Genomic DNA, 21,739 nt, shown 5'->3' on the forward strand with positions numbered 1-21,739 from the left:
GGGCCTCCAGGGGTGAGTGTGGTCATCACACAGGCTGACAGGAATAGTAGGGGTGATATGCAGAGGGAGCCTCCAGGGGTAAGTGTGGTCATCACACAGGCTGACAGGGATAGTAGGGGTGATATGCAGAGGGAGCCTCCAGGGGTGAGTGTGGTCATCACACAGGCTGACAGGAATAGTAGGGGTGATATGCAGAGGGAGCCTCCAGGGGTGAGTGTGGTCATCACACAGGCTGACAGGGATAGTAGGGGTGATATGCAGAGGGAGCCTCCAGGGGTGAGTGTGGTCATCACACAGGCTGACAGGGATAGTAGGGGTGATATGCAAAGGGAGCCTCCAGGGGTGAGTGTGGTCATCACACAGGCTGACAGGAATAGTAGGGGTGATATGCAGAGGGAGCCTCCAGGGGTAAGTGTGGTCATCACACAGGCTGACAGGAATAGTAGGGGTGATATGCAGAGGGAGCCTCCAGGGGTAAGTGTGGTCATCACACAGGCTGACAGGAATAGTAGGGGTGATATGCAGAGGGAGCCTCCAGGGGTAAGTGTGGTCATCACACAGGCTGACAGGGATAGTAGGGGTGATATGCAGAGGGGGCCTCCAGGGGTAAGTGTGGTCATCACACAGGCTGACAGGGATAGTAGGGGTGATATGCAGAGGGAGCCTCCAGGGGTAAGTGTGGTCATCACACAGGCTGACAGGAATAGTAGGGGTGATATGCAGAGGGAACCTCCAGGGGTGAGTGTGGTCATCACACAGGCTGACAGGGATAGTAGGAGTGATATGCAGAGGGAGCCTCCAGGGGTAAGTGTGGTCATCACACAGGCTGACAGGGATAGTAGGGGTGATATGCAGAGGGAACCTCCAGGGGTAAGTGTGGTCATCACACAGGCTGACAGGAATAGTAGGGGTGATATGCAGAGGGAGCCTCCAGGGGTAAGTGTGGTCATCACACAGGCTGACAGGGATAGTAGGGGTGATATGCAGAGGGAACCTCCAGGGGTGAGTGTGGTCATCACACAGGCTGACAGGAATAGTAGGGGTGATATGCAGAGGGAGCCTCCAGGGGTAAGTGTGGTCATCACACAGGCTGACAGGGATAGTAGGGGTGATATGCAGAGGGAGCCTCCAGGGGTAAGTGTGGTCATCACACAGGCTGACAGGGATAGTAGGGGTGATATGCAGAGGGAGCCTCCAGGGGTAAGTGTGGTCATCACACAGGCTGACAGGGATAGTAAGGGTGATATGCAGAGGGAGCCTCCAGGGGTAAGTGTGGTCATCACACAGGCTGACAGGGAGAGTAGGGGTGATATGCAGAGGGAACCTCCAGGGGAAGTGTGGTCATCACACAGGCTGACAGGAATAGTAGGGGTGATATGCAGAGGGAGCCTCCAGGGGTGAGTGTGGTCATCACACAGGCTGACAGGGATAGTAGGGGTGATATGCAGAGGGAGCCTCCAGGGGTGAGTGTGGTCATCACACAGGCTGACAGGGATAGTAGGGGTGATATGCAGAGGGAGCCTCCAGGGGTGAGTGTGGTCATCACACAGGCTGACAGGAATAGTAGGGGTGATATGCAGAGGGAGCCTCCAGGGGTGAGTGTGGTCATCACACAGGCTGACAGGGATAGTAGGGGTGATATGCAGATGGGGCCTCCAGGGGTGAGTGTGGTCATCACACAGGCTGACAGGGATAGTAGGGGTAATATGCAGAGGGAGCCTCCAGGGGTGAGTGTGGGAATCACACAGGCTGACAGGAATAGTAGGGGTGATATGCAGAGGGAGCCTCCAGGGGTAAGTGTGGTCATCACACAGGCTGACAGGGATAGTAGGGGTGATATGCAGAGGGAACCTCCAGGGGTGAGTGTGGTCATCACACAGGCTGACAGGAATAGTAGAGGTGATATGCAGAGGGAGCCTCCAGGGGTAAGTGTGGTCATCACACAGGCTGACAGGGATAGTAGGGGTGATATGCAGAGGGAACCTCCAGGGGTGAGTGTGGTCATCACACAGGCTGACAGGGATAGTAAGGGTGATATGCAGAGGGAGCCTCCAGGGGTGAGTGTGGTCATCACACAGGCTGACAGGGATAGTAGGGGTGATATGCAGAGGGAGCCTCCAGGGGTGAGTGTGGTCATCACACAGGCTGACAGGAATAGTAGGGGTGATATGCAGAGGGAGCCTCCAGGGGTAAGTGTGGTCATCACACAGGCTGACAGGGATAGTAGGGGTGATATGCAGAGGGAGCCTCCAGGGGTGAGTGTGGTCATCACACAGGCTGACAGGGATAGTAGGGGTGATATGCAGAGGGAGCCTCCAGGGGTAAGTGTGGTCATCACACAGGCTGACAGGAATAGTAGGGGTGATATGCAGAGGGAGCCTTCAGGGGTGAGTGTGGTCATCACACAGGCTGACAGGGATAGTAGGGGTGATATGCAGAGGGAGCCTCCAGGGGTGAGTGTGGTCATCACACAGGCTGACAGGGATAGTAGGGGTGATATGCAGAGGGAGCCTCCAGGGGTGAGTGTGGTCATCACACAGGCTGACAGGAATAGTAGGGGTGATATGCAGAGGGAACCTCCAGGGGTGAGTGTGGTCATCACACAGGCTGACAGGGATAGTAGGGGTGATATGCAGAGGGAGCCTCCAGGGGTAAGTGTGGTCATCCCACAGGCTGACAGGGATAGTAGGGGTGATATGCAGAGGGAGCCTCCAGGGGTGAGTGTGGTCATCACACAGGCTGACAGGGTGTTATGATCGCTTCTGTAGCGTTTACTGCTGACTGCACTGGTATTGCAAACCAAGCAGTTCTAATGTCATTACATGCATTTGCTTGCATAGTTTGGTTTGCACTTAAACTAGTTGCTGATTCCATCTGCAGTCGCTCTGAAGTTTATGACAGTTTAATATGCTTTTGTGTAAACAAACATTGTCTGCTGCAGTGGAGGGGCGGTCCCTTTCCTGCAGGCTGCATATCATTGTCTGCCTTTTCCTGCTATCAGCCTGTGATTAATTACCATTCACTTGTGTGGGAATCTGCAGGTCTGCTCCCATTGGATGACCTCAGTATAAAGAACTGCTTCCTGCAATGCCTCATGGGCTATCATAGTTTCAGACTCTATCTGTTACTCTGCTCGTGCCCCACCTCGTTCCTGGTCCGTGTGGACTGCGCTGACTCCTGCGAAGGGGTCAGCGAGTCCTCCTAGTTCTGCTCTTGTTCTAGAAGTTGCTACTTGCTTGTCTTGTGTCATATATTGGTTCATCGCCAATATATACGCATACTTGCGCATTTTGTTATTTTCCTTGTATTCGTGTTACGTTAATATATCAGTGTCGCTGATATATACGTACACGAACTGTTTATTTCCTGTGTTCAGCTAGTCAGTTTTCCAGCACGTTTTGGTAGTTTGCGCGTATCGTGAACACCCGTGCTGAGCTAGTTATCCTGTTCCTGGTCCTGTTTGTGGATTGCGTTCATCTCTGCGAAGAGATAACGAATCCTTCTGAATCCTGTTCCTGGTCCTGTTTGTGGATTGCGTTCATCTCTGCGAAGAGATAGCGAATCCTTCTGAGTCCTGTTCCCTGTATTACTTCAGTCTTAGTCAGAGTTCCTGCTTATGTCATATATCGGTTCATTGCCAATATATACATATGTTAGTCAGACGTTACGAATAGTTTCATTGATAGCTGTAATTGTAATACGCTAGGAAAACATACTTATTGTATATTTATCTGTGTTACGTTCATCTATCTCGATCCTGCTATTTCCTGTCTCTCCTGTCCTGTCTTTGTGAGGCACGCCATCGCCGCAACGCATTGGCTGCCTCATTCCAGTCTGTCTGGTTTTGGACGCTTGCTGTCGCTAAGTAATCGCTAGCTAGCAAGCGTTCATTCTGTCTACCTGTCCTGATCTCCTCAGTCCTGGTTTATGCGCTCAGCGCTACCTTGCGCTGAGACGTTATTACGAAAGTGTTTGTGGCTGTTCAGATCTGCACCGGCTCTGTGCACCACAATCTCCTATTGGAGTCAGTCCTCTCCTCCACTAAACTGGGGATATCCTGATCCCTTGTGCTGGTGTGTGTACCTCCTTCACGTCAGCTTATGTGTTGTATGCTGACTGTGGAGATTACACCCCCAAGCTTAACATTATGATAGCCCCATTACCAATCCCCATTGTGGGGGGGGTTCCCAGCAAAAATGACACTGTTTGTTATGGTTCCTGTTCCTTTAAGAAATTTGAGAAGCTCAATTCTGAAACAGAAAATGAGTTTTTTTCTGAATGTGCCAGGTTCCTGGCCAATCCTGAGCTCCAGGCTACTCCTGTTTCAACGTGGGCCCCCCAGCTAGTTTATGTTTTATTTAAGGGAAGATTGTTTCAGTGGGCCTACGATGTCTTGGATCATACCAATTTAAAAGAAAGACCACTGGAATTTCTAGCGTTTGTGATCCATAACTGGCTGCGCAAAACCGATTTGCCTAGCCCTTTTGATAAGCTCCTGGCAGCTTGTCAATCAGCTGCTCCTTCTACTGCCTACAAAAATAATCAGCAAGCAGATAATTGTTCTGATAACTTTTCTTCTGCTAAGGCAGCAGGGTCTAAAGCCAAACGTAAACGCTCCAAAAGAAAAGCGTTACAATCAGCGGAGTCGTTGCCCTTGGCGACTGCGCATCAGATCTGTAATGAGACTCCGCCAGTAGTAGATAATGAAATTCAGTCACCATTCAGGGGAGTCAAATGGACCTATGAAACTACTAATGAACTTTCATTGCTAGCCAGGGAAAATAAAAGTTCTTGTTTAAATGAATTATCTGAATATGATTATGAAGATATATTACAGAGTATTGAACAGATCAATTTATTCGTGCAGCAAGGGAAATTTGCATACACTACAGTTCAATACCTGCTACAGGTATTGGAGATCCTTAGGAATAAGAAATCGGCCAATCACCTGCTAAATAACCCAATGTATGTTTCTGCCACTAACACATTTGCAAACTATGATCAGCCGGAATGCTCAGCTGTTAAATATGCATGGGATCCTCCATTTGAGAAAGGAGAGATGGAAGCTCTGGTCTATGAATGGAAGAAAGATGCAAGTTCATTTTGTCAGTTTTACAGTGCAAAAAGTGAATTAGTATTGAATGCATGCATTAAGTCTGCTTATAACCTAATAAAAACTGGTGTGTGTGGGTATGACTTTGTGGCTCCATTGATCGATGTGTGGAGAATGATTCTGGACGATTTTTATGCAATTCAATCAGTTGATACCAGGGAAGACACACTGTCAAGTGGAGATTGTTCCACTTCCTCAGTTCCTGAGGACTCGCCTGCTTCAGCACCTTTGGCTGATTCAGCGAGTGATTCTGAGCTCCTTTTGTGTGAAATTGAAGTTCCTGTAATTCCACCCTGTACCATGGATAACTCAGTGTTACTTCCCAGTAAGACAGAAATTACTAATACTTCCTTAATCTTGCCCTGCACAAATTTCTCAGCAGAGGACCCAGAGGTCCTGCTGACTTTCGAGTCCAGCCTAGCCAGTACTCATGACTCTTTGTTTAGTGAAACAGACACCAGAAAAATCTTGCCTGTCTCTGCAAACACTTCTGCAGAAATTACCTGTGTTAATAAAGTTCAACTCCTGTCTGATCCAGCAGATGCCAATAGATGCACTACATCAGTTTCCGAGTCCCAGCAATCCTGTCTAGTAAACTCAGAACCCCAGCATCTGAATTTTCCAACTTTACAAATGAATGGTGATTCAGATGCGCAAACATTGTGTCTTGATCTTCCTGTTTCTACACCTCGCTCTAGTTTCGTGAATAGCTCAGAGCATCTGCTATGTGAACCTGAAATCGCAGAATTATTACCTTGTTCAGAAAATTTTCCAATAAATTTGCCCTGTACCATGAATTGTGCAGTAGATCTCTCCAATGAAACTCAGGTCACAGAATCATTATGCTGTCCAGCAGGTGCTTCCATGGTTTTGCCCTGCAATATGGACTGTTCAGTGATCCTGTCCAGTGAAGCTGTGGCCCAGAGTCTTATGCTTCACCCAGTACTTTGGATACTTTAAACCCTTTAGCAGAGGAGGCTGAAGCACTGCTTACCTCAGTTGGTGTTGCAGTAATATTCACTTGTCTAGCAGCTGTTTTGGAATTACAGTCTGCTCTAATAAAACTTGATGAATTTCTGCCCAGCGAAGCAGAAGCCATTGAAATATTGTCCTCGTCAGCAAGTGTGTTAGATACCTTGCCCTGTACACAGTCTGATTTAACCAATGTTGTTGAGTCCCTCTCCAGTGTTGTAACAGCCGAGGAACTCCAGCCCTGTCCTCTGAATGTTTCAAAAGTCTTGCCCTGTAACATGGATAATTCTGACTCGCTGGAAAAAATAATAGAAATCTCAGAATTTCAGTCCGGGTTAATGAGTGTTTCTGAAACCCAGCCCTGTATCCTGGAAAATTCTGGTTCTCTGGCCGGTGTGGCAGAAGTTCCAGAGCCCCCTTCCTGTCCAGTGAGTTACTCAGTTTTGCCTAGTTCAGTGGGGATTGCTGCAATATTGACTTGTTTTGCAGCCCTTCATGAGCTCCAGTCCAGTGTATTTGATGAGTCTCTGTCTAGTCCAGAAGAAGCTATGGGAACCCTGTCTAGTTCAGTGCATACATCAGAAGATTTGCCCTGTCTTGTAAATGCCCCTGAACATGATTTGTTAATAACCCTGCTGGAATCAGCGACATCTAAGTCTGATCCTGCATTTTTTAGTGAGAATCCAGTAACTATGAAGTCTAGTCATGATGAATTTTTTTTGCCCAGTTCTGGTTTCGGTCCTGTCTTGACTGACTTTGAGGTTCGCAGTTCCTTGACATGCCCAGAGGTTTCTCTTGTGCCGGTGTGCCCAGATGTGCTTCGTATGCCAGACTGCCCAGATGTGTCTGTGTTAGCGTGCTCACGTGCTTCCCTAGTGGAGACATGTTCTGATGTTGCCGGTTGGCCTGCATGCCCGGAGATGGTTCTGGTCCCTAAAAGCCCTGATCTTGATGTTTGTCCTTGTGACCCTGACTCTGGAGTTGCCCTGGGTTCCATAGGGGTTCTTGATAGTTCTCCATGTGAGCCTAAGGGGCGTTCTGACCTGTGGGGATCTCTTTGGAGCTTCCAAGTGTTCTGGGAGATCTCTGAGGAAACTTGTCCTGGTACCTTGGACTGGTTCAACGGTGGGTTTTGTGTTGGTAGGGACAGTTCCGGTGGGCATTGCAAAGGCTTTGGCGTTTTTGGACAGTCCTTGGAAGGCGGTGGGTATCGCGCAGAGAGTTTCTTGGGGTTGTTTTCTGGAAGTCGTGGTTCTGATGGGTGTCACACTGAGGCTTGTAGTGCTGACGGGCATGGTTCGGTAGGTTCTGGTTCCAATTGGTCTAGTTTTGGTGAGACTGATTCGGGAATTTGGTTTTGTCGGACGGATCCGACCTTCATGAATTTTCAGTCAGATCAGTTTGCTGGATTTCCCACTTCTGATTTTTTGGTTTGGGTGGTTCAGGAGAAATATGTCAGTTTTCATAGGCGTCCAGAGGCCGCGTTTAAGGGAGGGGGTACTGTTATGATCGCTTCTGTAGCGTTTACTGCTGACTGCACTGGTATTGCAAACCAAGCAGTTCTAATGTCATTACATGCATTTGCTTGCATAGTTTGGTTTGCACTTAAACTAGTTGCTGATTCCATCTGCAGTCGCTCTGAAGTTTATGACAGTTTAATATGCTTTTGTGTAAACAAACATTGTCTGCTGCAGTGGAGGGGCGGTCCCTTTCCTGCAGGCTGCATATCATTGTCTGCCTTTTCCTGCTATCAGCCTGTGATTAATTACCATTCACTTGTGTGGGAATCTGCAGGTCTGCTCCCATTGGATGACCTCAGTATAAAGAACTGCTTCCTGCAATGCCTCATGGGCTATCATAGTTTCAGACTCTATCTGTTACTCTGCTCGTGCCCCACCTCGTTCCTGGTCCGTGTGGACTGCGCTGACTCCTGCGAAGGGGTCAGCGAGTCCTCCTAGTTCTGCTCTTGTTCTAGAAGTTGCTACTTGCTTGTCTTGTGTCATATATTGGTTCATCGCCAATATATACGCATACTTGCGCATTTTGTTATTTTCCTTGTATTCGTGTTACGTTAATATATCAGTGTCGCTGATATATACGTACACGAACTGTTTATTTCCTGTGTTCAGCTAGTCAGTTTTCCAGCACGTTTTGGTAGTTTGCGCGTATCGTGAACACCCGTGCTGAGCTAGTTATCCTGTTCCTGGTCCTGTTTGTGGATTGCGTTCATCTCTGCGAAGAGATAACGAATCCTTCTGAATCCTGTTCCTGGTCCTGTTTGTGGATTGCGTTCATCTCTGCGAAGAGATAGCGAATCCTTCTGAGTCCTGTTCCCTGTATTACTTCAGTCTTAGTCAGAGTTCCTGCTTATGTCATATATCGGTTCATTGCCAATATATACATATGTTAGTCAGACGTTACGAATAGTTTCATTGATAGCTGTAATTGTAATACGCTAGGAAAACATACTTATTGTATATTTATCTGTGTTACGTTCATCTATCTCGATCCTGCTATTTCCTGTCTCTCCTGTCCTGTCTTTGTGAGGCACGCCATCGCCGCAACGCATTGGCTGCCTCATTCCAGTCTGTCTGGTTTTGGACGCTTGCTGTCGCTAAGTAATCGCTAGCTAGCAAGCGTTCATTCTGTCTACCTGTCCTGATCTCCTCAGTCCTGGTTTATGCGCTCAGCGCTACCTTGCGCTGAGACGTTATTACGAAAGTGTTTGTGGCTGTTCAGATCTGCACCGGCTCTGTGCACCACAATCTCCTATTGGAGTCAGTCCTCTCCTCCACTAAACTGGGGATATCCTGATCCCTTGTGCTGGTGTGTGTACCTCCTTCACGTCAGCTTATGTGTTGTATGCTGACTGTGGAGATTACACCCCCAAGCTTAACACAGGGATAGTAGGGGTGATATGCAGAGGGAGCCTCCAGGGGTAAGTGTGGTCATCACACAGGCTGACAGGAATAGTAGGGGTGATATGCAGAGGGAGCCTTCAGGGGTGAGTGTGGTCATCACACAGGCTGACAGGGATAGTAGGGGTGATATGCAGAGGGAGCCTCCAGAGGTAAGTGTGGTCATCACACAGGCTGACAGGGATAGTAGGGGTGATATGCAGAGGGATCCTCCAGGGGTGAGTGTGGTCATCACACAGGCTGACAGGGATAGTAGGGGTGATATGCAGAGGGAACCTCCAGGGGTGAGTGTGGTCATCACACAGGCTGACAGGGATAGTAGGGGTGATATGCAGAGGGAGCCTTCAGGGGTAAGTGTGGTCATCACACAGGCTGACAGGGATAGTAGGGGTGATATGCAGAGGGAGCCTCCAGGGGTAAGTGTGGCCATCACACAGGCTGACAGGAATAGTAGGGGTGATATGCAGAGGGAACCTCCAGGGGTAAGTGTGGTCATCACACAGGCTGACAGGGATAGTAGGGGTGATATGCAGAGGGAGCCTCCAGGGGTGAGTGTGGTCATCACACAGGCTGACAGGGATAGTAGGGGTGATATGCAGAGGGAGCCTCCAGGGGTAAGTGTGGTCATCACACAGGCTGACAGGGATAGTAGGGGTGATATGCAGAGGGAGCCTCCAGGGGTAAGTGTGGTCATCACACAGGCTGACAGGGATAGTAGGGGTGATATGCAGAGGGAGCCTCCAGGGGTAAGTGTGGTCATCACACAGGCTGACAGGGATAGTAAGGGTGATATGCAGAGGGAGCCTCCAGGGGTAAGTGTGGTCATCACACAGGCTGACAGGGATAGTAGGGGTGATATGCAGAGGGAGCCTCCAGGGGTAAGTGTGGTCATCACACAGGCTGACAGGGATAGTAAGGGTGATATGCAGAGGGAGCCTCCAGGGGTAAGTGTGGTCATCACACAGGCTGACAGGGATAGTAAGTGTGATATGCAGAGGGAGCCTCCAGGGGTAAGTGTGGTCATCACACAGGCTGACAGGAATAGTAGGGGTGATATGCAGAGGGAACCTCCAGGGGAAGTGTGGTCATCACACAGGCTGACAGGAATAGTAGGGGTGATATGCAGAGGGAGCCTCCAGGGGTGAGTGTGGTCATCACACAGGCTGACAGGGATAGTAGGGGTGATATGCAGAGGGAGCCTCCAGGGGTGAGTGTGGTCATCACACAGGCTGACAGGAATAGTAGGGGTGATATGCAGAGGGAGCCTCCAGGGGTAAGTGTGGTCATCACACAGGCTGACAGGGATAGTAGGGGTGATATGCAGAGGGAGCCTCCAGGGGTGAGTGTGGTCATCACACAGGCTGACAGGAATAGTAGGGGTGATATGCAGAGGGAGCCTCCAGGGGTGAGTGTGGTCATCACACAGGCTGACAGGGATAGTAGGGGTGATATGCAGATGGGGCCTCCAGGGGTGAGTGTGGTCATCACACAGGCTGACAGGGATAGTAGGGGTAATATGCAGAGGGAGCCTCCAGGGGTGAGTGTGGGAATCACACAGGCTGACAGGAATAGTAGGGGTGATATGCAGAGGGAGCCTCCAGGGGTGAGTGTGGTCATCACACAGGCTGACAGGGATAGTAGGGGTGATATGCAGAGGGAGCCTCCAGGGGTGAGTGTGGGAATCACACAGGCTGACAGGGATAGTAGGGGTGATATGCAGAGGGAGCCTCCAGGGGTAAGTGTGGTCATCACACAGGCTGACAGGGATAGTAGGGGTGATATGCAGAGGGAACCTCCAGGGGTGAGTGTGGTCATCACACAGGCTGACAGGGATAGTAGGGGTGATATGCAGAGGGAGCCTCCAGGGGTGGGTGTGGGAATCACACAGGCTGACAGGGATAGTAGGGGTGATATGCAGAGGGAGCCTCCAGGGGTAAGTGTGGTCATCACACAGGCTGACAGGGATAGTAGGGGTGATATGCAGAGGGAACCTCCAGGGGTGAGTGTGGTCATCACACAGGCTGACAGGAATAGTAGAGGTGATATGCAGAGGGAGCCTCCAGGGGTAAGTGTGGTCATCACACAGGCTGACAGGGATAGTAGGGGTGATATGCAGAGGGAACCTCCAGGGGTGAGTGTGGTCATCACACAGGCTGACAGGGATAGTAAGGGTGATATGCAGAGGGAGCCTCCAGGGGTGAGTGTGGTCATCACACAGGCTGACAGGAATAGTAGGGGTGATATGCAGAGGGAGCCTCCAGGGGTAAGTGTGGGAATCACACAGGCTGACAGGAATAGTAGGGGTGATATGCAGAGGGAGCCTCCAGGGATGAGTGTGGTCATCACACAGGCTGACAGGGATAGTAGGGGTGATATGCAGAGGGAAGCTCCAGGGGTGAGTGTGGTCATCACACAGGCTGACAGGGATAGTAGGGGTGATATGCAGAGGGAGCCTCCAGGGGTGAGTGTGGTCATCACACAGGCTGACAGGGATAGTAGGGGTGATATGCAGAGGGAACCTCCAGGGGTAAGTGTGGTCATCACACAGGCTGACAGGGATAGTAAGGGTGATATGCAGAGGGAGCCTCCAGGGGTAAGTGTGGTCATCACACAGGCTGACAGGAATAGTAGGGGTGATATGCAGAGGGAGCCTTCAGGGGTGAGTGTGGTCATCACACAGGCTGACAGGGATAGTAGGGGTGATATGCAGAGGGAGCCTCCAGGGGTAAGTGTGGTCATCACACAGGCTGACAGGGATAGTAGGGGTGATATGCAGAGGGAGCCTCCAGGGGTGAGTGTGGTCATCACACAGGCTGACAGGAATAGTAGGGGTGATATGCAGAGGGAACCTCCAGGGGTGAGTGTGGTCATCACACAGGCTGACAGGGATAGTAGGGGTGATATGCAGAGGGAGCCTCCAGGGGTAAGTGTGGTCATCACACAGGCTGACAGGGATAGTAGGGGTGATATGCAGAGGGAGCCTCCAGGGGTGAGTGTGGTCATCACACAGGCTGACAGGGATAGTAGGGGTGATATGCAGAGGGAGCCTCCAGGGGTAAGTGTGGTCATCACACAGGCTGACAGGAATAGTAGGGGTGATATGCAGAGGGAGCCTTCAGGGGTGAGTGTGGTCATCACACAGGCTGACAGGGATAGTAGGGGTGATATGCAGAGGGAGCCTCCAGGGGTAAGTGTGGTCATCACACAGGCTGACAGGGATAGTAGGGGTGATATGCAGAGGGAGCCTCCAGGGGTGAGTGTGGTCGTCACACAGGCTGACAGGAATAGTAGGGGTGATATGCAGAGGGAACCTCCAGGGGTGAGTGTGGTTATCACACAGGCTGACAGGGATAGTAGGGGTGATATGCAGAGGGAGCCTCCAGGGGTAAGTGTGGTCATCACACAGGCTGACAGGGATAGTAGGGGTGATATGCAGAGGGAGCCTCCAGGGGTGAGTGTGGTCATCACACAGGCTGACAGGGATAGTAGGGGTGATATGCAGAGGGAGCCTCCAGGGGTAAGTGTGGTCATCACACAGGCTGACAGGAATAGTAGGGGTGATATGCAGAGGGAGCCTTCAGGGGTGAGTGTGGTCATCACACAGGCTGACAGGGATAGTAGGGGTGATATGCAGAGGGAGCCTCCAGAGGTAAGTGTGGTCATCACACAGGCTGACAGGGATAGTAGGGGTGATATGCAGAGGGAGCCTCCAGGGGTAAGTGTGGCCATCACACAGGCTGACAGGAATAGTAGGGGTGATATGCAGAGGGAACCTCCAGGGGTAAGTGTGGTCATCACACAGGCTGACAGGGATAGTAGGGGTGATATGCAGAGGGAGCCTCCAGAGGTAAGTGTGGTCATCACACAGGCTGACAGGGATAGTAGGGGTGATATGCAGAGGGAGCCTCCAGGGGTAAGTGTGGCCATCACACAGGCTGACAGGAATAGTAGGGGTGATATGCAGAGGGAACCTCCAGGGGTGAGTGTGGTCATCACACAGGCTGACAGGGATAGTAGGGGTGATATGCAGAGGGAGCCTCCAGAGGTAAGTGTGGTCATCACACAGGCTGACAGGGATAGTAGGGGTGATATGCAGAGGGAACCTCCAGGGGTAAGTGTGGTCATCACACAGGCTGACAGGGATAGTAGGGGTGATATGCAGAGGGAGCCTCCAGGGGTGAGTGTGGTCATCACACAGGCTGACAGGGATAGTAGGGGTGATATGCAGAGGGAGCCTCCAGGGGTAAGTGTGGTCATCACACAGGCTGACAGGGATAGTAGGGGTGATATGCAGAGGGAGCCTCCAGGGGTAAGTGTGGCCATCACACAGGCTGACAGGAATAGTAGGGGTGATATGCAGAGGGAACCTCCAGGGGTAAGTGTGGTCATCACACAGGCTGACAGGGATAGTAGGGGTGATATGCAGAGGGAGCCTCCAGAGGTAAGTGTGGTCATCACACAGGCTGACAGGGATAGTAGGGGTGATATGCAGAGGGAGCCTCCAGGGGTAAGTGTGGCCATCACACAGGCTGACAGGAATAGTAGGGGTGATATGCAGAGGGAACCTCCAGGGGTGAGTGTGGTCATCACACAGGCTGACAGGGATAGTAGGGGTGATATGCAGAGGGAGCCTCCAGAGGTAAGTGTGGTCATCACACAGGCTGACAGGGATAGTAGGGGTGATATGCAGAGGGAACCTCCAGGGGTAAGTGTGGTCATCACACAGGCTGACAGGGATAGTAGGGGTGATATGCAGAGGGAGCCTCCAGGGGTGAGTGTGGTCATCACACAGGCTGACAGGGATAGTAGGGGTGATATGCAGAGGGAGCCTCCAGGGGTAAGTGTGGTCATCACACAGGCTGACAGGGATAGTAGGGGTGATATGCAGAGGGAGCCTCCGGGGGTGAGTGTGGTCATCACACAGGCTGACAGGGATAGTAGGGGTGATATGCAGAGGGAGCCTCCAGGGGTAAGTGTGGTCATCACACAGGCTGACAGGGATAGTAGGGGTGATATGCAGAGGGAGCCTCCAGGGGTAAGTGTGGTCATCACACAGGCTGACAGGGATAGTAAGGGTGATATGCAGAGGGAGCCTCCAGGGGTAAGTGTGGTCATCACACAGGCTGACAGGGATAGTAGGGGTGATATGCAGAGGGAGCCTCCAGGGGAAGTGTGGTCATCACACAGGCTGACAGGAATAGTAGGGGTGATATGCAGAGGGAGCCTCCAGGGGTGAGTGTGGTCATCACACAGGCTGACAGGGATAGTAGGGGTGATATGCAGAGGGAGCCTCCAGGGGTGAGTGTGGTCATCACACAGGCTGACAGGGATAGTAGGGGTGATATGCAGAGGGAGCCTCCAGGGGTGAGTGTGGTCATCACACAGGCTGACAGGAATAGTAGGGGTGATATGCAGAGGGAGCCTCCAGGGGTGAGTGTGGTCATCACACAGGCTGACAGGGATAGTAGGGGTGATATGCAGATGGGGCCTCCAGGGGTGAGTGTGGTCATCACACAGGCTGACAGGGATAGTAGGGGTAATATGCAGAGGGAGCCTCCAGGGGTGAGTGTGGGAATCACACAGGCTGACAGGAATAGTAGGGGTGATATGCAGAGGGAGCCTCCAGGGGTAAGTGTGGTCATCACACAGGCTGACAGGGATAGTAGGGGTGATATGCAGAGGGAACCTCCAGGGGTGAGTGTGGTCATCACACAGGCTGACAGGAATAGTAGAGGTGATATGCAGAGGGAGCCTCCAGGGGTAAGTGTGGTCATCACACAGGCTGACAGGGATAGTAGGGGTGATATGCAGAGGGAACCTCCAGGGGTGAGTGTGGTCATCACACAGGCTGACAGGGATAGTAAGGGTGATATGCAGAGGGAGCCTCCAGGGGTGAGTGTGGTCATCACACAGGCTGACAGGGATAGTAGGGGTGATATGCAGAGGGAGCCTCCAGGGGTGAGTGTGGTCATCACACAGGCTGACAGGAATAGTAGGGGTGATATGCAGAGGGAGCCTCCAGGGGTAAGTGTGGTCATCACACAGGCTGACAGGGATAGTAGGGGTGATATGCAGAGGGAGCCTCCAGGGGTGAGTGTGGTCATCACACAGGCTGACAGGGATAGTAGGGGTGATATGCAGAGGGAGCCTCCAGGGGTAAGTGTGGTCATCACACAGGCTGACAGGAATAGTAGGGGTGATATGCAGAGGGAGCCTTCAGGGGTGAGTGTGGTCATCACACAGGCTGACAGGGATAGTAGAGGTGATATGCAGAGGGAGCCTCCAGGGGTAAGTGTGGCCATCACACAGGCTGACAGGGATAGTAGGGGTGATATGCAGAGGGAGCCTCCAGGGGTAAGTGTGGTCATCACACAGGCTGACAGGAATAGTAGGGGTGATATGCAGAGGGAACCTCCAGGGGTAAGTGTGGTCATCACACAGGCTGACAGGGATAGTAGGGGTGATATGCAGAGGGAGCCTCCAGGGGTGAGTGTGGTCATCACACAGGCTGACAGGGATAGTAGGGGTGATATGCAGAGGGAGCCTCCAGGGGTGAGTGTGGTCATCACACAGGCTGACAGGAATAGTAGGGGTGATATGCAGAGGGAACCTCCAGGGGTGAGTGTGGTCATCACACAGGCTGACAGGGATAGTAGGGGTGATATGCAGAGGGAGCCTCCAGGGGTAAGTGTGGTCATCCCACAGGCTGACAGGGATAGTAGGGGTGATATGCAGAGGGAGCCTCCAGGGGTGAGTGTGGTCATCACACAGGCTGACAGGGATAGTAGGGGTGATATGCAGAGGGAGCCTCCAGGGGTAAGTGTGGTCATCACACAGGCTGACAGGAATAGTAGGGGTGATATGCAGAGGGAGCCTTCAGGGGTGAGTGTGGTCATCACACAGGCTGACAGGGATAGTAGGGGTGATATGCAGAGGGAGCCTCCAGAGGTAAGTGTGGTCATCACACAGGCTGACAGGGATAGTAGGGGTGATATGCAGAGGGATCCTCCAGGGGTGAGTGTGGTCATCACACAGGCTGACAGGGATAGTAGGGGTGATATGCAGAGGGAACCTTCAGGGGTGAGTGTGGTCATCACACAGGCTGACAGGGATAGTAGGGGTGATATGCAGAGGGAACCTTCAGGGGTAAGTGTGGTCATCACACAGGCTGACAGGGATAGTAGGGGTGATATGCAGAGGGAGCCTCCAGGGGTAAGTGTGGCCATCACACAGGCTGACAGGAATAGTAGGGGTGATATGCAGAGGGAACCTCCAGGGGTAAGTGTGGTCATCACACAGGCTGACAGGGATAGTAGGGGTGATATGCAGAGGGAGCCTCCAGGGGTGAGTGTGGTCATCACACAGGCTGACAGGGATACGTCAGGGGTGATATGCAGAGGGAGCCTCCAGGGGTAAGTGTGGTCATCACACAGGCTGACAGGGATAGTAGGGGTGATATGCAGAGGGAGCCTCCAGGGGTAAGTGTGGTCATCACACAGGCTGACAGGGATAGTAGGGGTGATATGCAGAGGGAGCCTCCAGGGGTAAGTGTGGTCATCACACAGGCTGACAGGGATAGTAGGGGTGATATGCAGAGGGAGCCTCCAGGGGTAAGTGTGGTCATCACACAGGCTGACAGGGATAGTAGGGGTGATATGCAGAGGGAGCCTCCAGGGGTAAGTGTGGTCATCACACAGGCTGACAGGGATAGTAGGGGTGATATGCAGAGGGAGCCTCCAGGGGTAAGTGTGGTCATCACACAGGCTGACAGGGATAGTAGGGGTGATATGCAGAGGGAGCCTCCAGGGGTGAGTGTGGTCATCACACAGGCTGACAGGGATAGTAGGGGTGATATGCAGAGGGAGCCTCCAGGGGTGAGTGTGGTCATCACACAGGCTGACAGGGATAGTAGGGGTGATATGCAGAGGGAGCCTCCAGGGGTAAGTGTGGTCATCACACAGGCTGACAGGGATAGTAGGGGTGATATGCAGAGGGAGCCTCCAGGGGTAAGTGTGGTCATCACACAGGCTGACAGGAATAGTAGGGGTGATATGCAGAGGGAGCCTCCAGGGGTGAGTGTGGTCATCACACAGGCTGACAGGGATAGTAGGGGTGATATGCAGAGGGAGCCTCCAGGGGTAAGTGTGGTCATCACACAGGCTGACAGGGATAGTAGGGGTGATATGCAGAGGGAGCCTCCAGGGTGAGTGTGGTCATCACACAGGCTGACAGGAATAGTAGGGGTGATATGCAGAGGGAACCTCCAGGGGTGAGTGTGGTCATCACACAGGCTGACAGGGATAGTAGGGGTGATATGCAGAGGGAGCCTCCAGGGGTAAGTGTGGTCATCACACAGGCTGACAGGGATAGTAGGGGTGATATGCAGAGGGAGCCTCCAGGGGTGAGTGTGGTCATCACACAGGCTGACAGGGATAGTAGGGGTGATATGCAGAGGGAGCCTCCAGGGGTAAGTGTGGTCATCACACAGGCTGACAGGAATAGTAGGGGTGATATGAAGAGGGAGCCTTCAGGGGTGAGTGTGGTCATCACACAGGCTGACAGGGATAGTAGGGGTGATATGCAGAGGGAGCCTCCAGGGGTAAGTGTGGTCATCACACAGGCTGACAGGGATAGTAGGGGTGATATGCAGAGGGAGCCTCCAGGGGTGAGTGTGGTCATCACACAGGCTGACAGGAATAGTAGGGGTGATATGCAGAGGGAACCTCCAGGGGTGAGTGTGGTCATCACACAGGCTGACAGGGATAGTAGGGGTGATATGCAGAGGGAGCCTCTAGGGGTAAGTGTGGTCATCACACAGGCTGACAGGGATAGTAGGGGTGATATGCAGAGGGAGCCTCCAGGGGTGAGTGTGGTCATCACACAGGCTGACAGGGATAGAAGGGGTGATATGCAGAGGGAGCCTCCAGGGGTAAGTGTGGTCATCACACAGGCTGACAGGAATAGTAGGGGTGATATGCAGAGGGAGCCTTCAGGGGTGAGTGTGGTCATCACACAGGCTGACAGGGATAGTAGGGGTGATATGCAGAGGGAGCCTCCAGAGGTAAGTGTGGTCATCACACAGGCTGACAGGGATAGTAGGGGTGATATGCAGAGGGAGCCTCCAGGGGTAAGTGTGGCCATCACACAGGCTGACAGGAATAGTAGGGGTGATATGCAGAGGGAACCTCCAGGGGTAAGTGTGGTCATCACACAGGCTGACAGGGATAGTAGGGGTGATATGCAGAGGGAGCCTCCAGAGGTAAGTGTGGTCATCACACAGGCTGACAGGGATAGTAGGGGTGATATGCAGAGGGAGCCTCCAGGGGTAAGTGTGGCCATCACACAGGCTGACAGGAATAGTAGGGGTGATATGCAGAGGGAACCTCCAGGGGTGAGTGTGGTCATCACACAGGCTGACAGGGATAGTAGGGGTGATATGCAGAGGGAGCCTCCAGAGGTAAGTGTGGTCATCACACAGGCTGACAGGGATAGTAGGGGTGATATGCAGAGGGAACCTCCAGGGGTAAGTGTGGTCATCACACAGGCTGACAGGGATAGTAGGGGTGATATGCAGAGGGAGCCTCCAGGGGTGAGTGTGGTCATCACACAGGCTGACAGGGATAGTAGGGGTGATATGCAGAGGGAGCCTCCAGGGGTAAGTGTGGTCATCACACAGGCTGACAGGGATAGTAGGGGTGATATGCAGAGGGAGCCTCCGGGGGTGAGTGTGGTCATCACACAGGCTGACAGGGATAGTAGGGGTGATATGCAGAGGGAACCTCCAGGGGTGAGTGTGGTCATCACACAGGCTGACAGGGATAGTAGGGGTGATATGCAGAGGGAGCCTCCAGGGGTAAGTGTGGTCATCACACAGGCTGACAGGGATAGTAGGGGTGATATGCAGAGGGAGCCTCCAGGGGTGAGTGTGGTCATCACACAGGCTGACAGGGATAGTAGGGGTGATATGCAGAGGGAGCCTCCGGGGGTGAGTGTGGTCATCACACAGGCTGACAGGGATAGTAGGGGTGATATGCAGAGGGAACCTCCAGGGGTGAGTGTGGTCATCACACAGGCTGACAGGGATAGTAGGGGTGATATGCAGAGGGAGCCTCCAGAGGTAAGTGTGGTCATCACACAGGCTGACAGGGATAGTAGGGGTGATATGCAGAGGGAGCCTCCAGGGGTGAGTGTGGTCATCACACAGGCTGACAGGGATAGTAGGGGTGATATGCAGAGGGAGCCTCCGGGGGTGAGTGTGGTCATCACACAGGCTGACAGGGATAGTAGGGGTGATATGCAGAGGGAGCCTCCAGGGGTGAGTGTGGTCATCACACAGGCTGACAGGAATAGTAGGGGTGATATGCAGAGGGAACCTCCAGGGGTGAGTGTGGTCATCACACAGGCTGACAGGAATAGTAGAGGTGATATGCAGAGGGAGCCTCCAGGGGTGAGTGTGGTCATCACACAGGCTGACAGGAATAGTAAGGGTGATATGCAGAGGGAGCCTCCAGGGGTAAGTGTGGTCATCACACAGGCTGACAGGGATAGTAGGGGTGAGGCGGTCACTGACCACAGTGCAGTCATCCAGCCTAGTGAACGTTCAATAGAATCAATGTAGCCATACATCTAGTGATGATGGGCAGATTTGACCAAGAGACAAATCTCTCTCCAATCTGATTAGAGTGAGATCTGTCGGCTGCCCATACACCGCTGGCCAATTCCCGATCAATTTCAGCTTGATGAAATCTCTGGAGAATCTGCTGAGTGTGCCGCCTTTCCGCTGTTCCCCTAATGTATAAATGTGCTGTAATGTGTGTTTATACATAACCTGTCTTGTGGTGTCCGTCCATCTTCCGCCTCTCTTCAATTAGCCGCATACATGCTGCTGGCGTGGCACGTGTGTGACGTCAGGCACCAGTGTACTATACGCCAGCAGCGTGTATTAGAAGAGTGGCGGAAGATGGATGGGGAGCACAACACAAGACAGCACATTAAAGCACATTTACATTGCGGGAACAGCGCCAGGGTTTTCGTCGCTTATACCATTACCACCGCACACCCGATTGAGCAAGTCGGCCCGACATCTTGCAGCTAGAGATGTTGCGAACGGTTCCCGACCCGTTTCGCCGGCGAACATCTCAGAATCCCTGGGCCCTGTACTACTTCCGGATCGCTATGACCCGGAGTAGTACGCCTGCGCTGGCCCGGCAGTACGCGTCCTAGATCGTGCTCCTGTTGCCGGGCACTTTCTGCTCATGTGCGTGACGTCACGAGTGACGTCATGCTCATGCACAGAGAGTGCCCGGCAACAGGCGCACGACATTTTCATAATAATCGAATCGGAGGGTCGATCAGCTGCCAAGTGGCCTGATGTATGGCTATCTTAATTTTACAGGGCTAGGAAATGGACAGCAGCCTGAGGATTTTGCAGGTTGGGACAAAGGTGGGTGTGAAAGTGAGGCCACTTGCCTCATCAACCCCCAGTGCACTGTCTACTTCCATAGTTAGTGGGATGCCACTTGCAGTGGTGTAACTACAAATCTACATTATGGGCTTGATTCATTAACCGGCCCTAAGCCGGTTAGTGTACCTTATCACTTAGTGGGGGCAAACTACGGCACTAAGTAGTTTGCACCCACACATCAGTCTTAGTATCGCTCACTGTGCGCGCAGCTGCCCCGTGATAACGCTGCATCGGGTGCCCCTGAAACGCCGTTATCGTCGCACCACGGGGCAGCGGGTGCGATGTCATCGTCGCACCGCGCACTAATATAGGCGCACCCGCGCTGTGCGCGCAGTGAGCGGGGCTGCGCACGAAGTAGCTTTGCACGCACTAAGGGCAAAAAATGGCTTTTCACAAGCCCTATATCTGCTAAGCTGCATAGCAAAGTTTTGATAGGATCAACAGAGCTGGTCTCACTTGTTCAATGACATTCTTCACCTGCATTTCCTCACGGATGAGTGGATACTGTATTGCACATTCACATACAAGATGCAATGTATAAAGTGCATGGACCCAAACATGTATGGATACATCCAGGCCTAGATTTACCTCACAGGAGCCTATAGGAACAGATGTCCTGGCACCTTGGACTTCACCCTCAATGAACCTTTAATCCCCTGCCGAACTGCACACCAAGTGTGCTGGCTGGCCCCGCTGTCACTTTTCCCTTACTTTCCTTGTCCGTCATAGCTAGCCACAGATGCCCCTTAGTATTAGGTAGCAAGAGATACTCTCAGTATTAAGAAGCTAGAGGTATTCCCAAGCATTAGGTGGCTAGAGGAACCTAAGTATTAAGTAGCTAGAGGTGTCTCTGACTAAAGGGAGAGCTGGTCAGTGGAATGCTGAGAGCAGGGTGAGTAACCTCTCATGTACACTCTCATCAGGACCTTGCATAGGGAAGGAGGGATGGAGGCACTAGGGGAGGAGAGTGAGACGCTTTTACACCATTAGGCGCCTATAGGCACGTGCCTACAGTGCCCTATGATAAATCCGGCCCTGGATACACCCCTCCAGGCAGTGACCACATTAACAACCACCTACACTCTCAACTTTGCTTCCCTCTCATGCCTCTGGGCCCTACAGCAGCTGTTACACCTCTGATCACTGGTGTAATGCTACATCCCAGTGTCCCTGTGCACACTATGCTGTATCCTTCCCAGGAGCCTAACTAAAATACATGGACCCACCACAAAAAGATAGTGTGGAGCCGCCTGGGGAGTCTTCGATTTAGGT

The 21,739-nt window shown here is 52.3% G+C and overlaps 1 protein-coding gene across 2 annotated transcripts in view; it reads left to right on the top strand.

The window, feature by feature from the left end:
- RIN1 (Ras and Rab interactor 1) overlaps positions 1-21,739 on the top strand; it is a 64,951-nt gene that overhangs the window by 13,324 nt on the left and 29,888 nt on the right. The gene's annotated exons all lie outside the window — the stretch shown is intronic.

Source organism: Hyperolius riggenbachi, chromosome 11 (genome assembly GCF_040937935.1).
Source record: "Hyperolius riggenbachi isolate aHypRig1 chromosome 11, aHypRig1.pri, whole genome shotgun sequence".
Taxonomy (NCBI): Eukaryota; Metazoa; Chordata; class Amphibia; order Anura; family Hyperoliidae; genus Hyperolius; species Hyperolius riggenbachi.